Raw genomic sequence first — 1,179 nt, 5'->3', positions numbered from 1 at the left:
GGGTCAGGGCTGGGTTGCGTGAGCGGGAGCCATGCAGGCGGCTGTGTAAATACCGAGAGTTTCGTGTAAACAGAGCCAGTTTCGGGTTGCCAGGARAGCTCTTCGCATGAGCGAGACGCCGGGGAAGCTGTGCCCCACGGGCCCCATGGGCTGGGGCCTGCAGCCCCCCAGCCCTCCCGCCTGGCTCCACCGCAGCGGGCGCGTTCTCCTCCTGTTACGCGTAGTCTGTATGAGTTACATTTGTCAATAAACGTGTCCTGTTTTCATAGCTAGTGCAGTGGCGTATCCTTGGAGCCAGCTCTCCTCGCCAGGATGGGAGGAATGGGGGGATCTGCGTGGTAGGATCCATCCAGGCACTGGGGGCAACGTGCCTTCAGCCCCACAAGGACCTGATGGAGCACCAAGTAGCCCACCTAGCAAAGGAAATGCCAACCTACCCCCACTGCRGAGCCTGCTGCTGGCCCACGCTGGGAGAGACCCTCCGTCCCATGTGAACAGGGACAGGACCCCAGAGCCGTCACCCTTCATGGAGCCACTGACCCACGGGAGGTGCTCCATATAGCCGGACCAGTGACATGTCCCGCGGAGCTGCACGTGGGACACGCTCCCCTCCCTGCCTGCTGATGCTGGAGACAGCGGGCGAGCCGTGGGTTGGGTGGCAGCGTCCCGCGGCACCGCGTTTGAGGATGCGGGTCTCCAAGGCCCTTCTGGCTGCAGCCCCAGYCCCTCCTCGCCCTCTCTTTCCCCTGTCAGCTTCCTCCCAGCACTCGGGCCCACTGGTCTGCCCTTCCTGGGTTCTCGCTGTTCAGGGGAAGGCAGGTCTCTGCACTCCCCATTTGCAGTGATCAGTTGACTTTCTGCCAGTGACTTCTGCCTGTGAGCTGACAGGTTAAGAGACACCACAGCAGCAGCTGAAATCCTCCTGTTGACACTCCCTGCTCACACGGTTCAAAGTCTGGCTCTCCAGAGGGGGGAAACGGAGCTCTTCTCCCCCCAGGAGCCGCTGGGGCGAGGCTGCATTGCACAACGTCTTGTACCGCCTGTTCTGAGCCCGGCAGCACAGCCYGGCGCTGGACGGTCCCCGCCTTCCCCTGCCACGCTCCAGCAAGCAGGGACAAACGCAGCACTGGGGGGAGGGAGGTGCATCGCCAGCTTCCCGCGCTCCCCGGCAAGGCAGCG

Source organism: Rhea americana, unplaced genomic scaffold (genome assembly GCF_003343005.1).
Source record: "Rhea americana isolate MKP2758 unplaced genomic scaffold, rheAme1 scaffold_274, whole genome shotgun sequence".
Classification (NCBI taxonomy): domain Eukaryota; kingdom Metazoa; phylum Chordata; class Aves; order Rheiformes; family Rheidae; genus Rhea; species Rhea americana.
The sequence above is the reverse complement of the archived record's forward strand: the minus strand, read 5'-3'. Positions refer to the sequence as shown.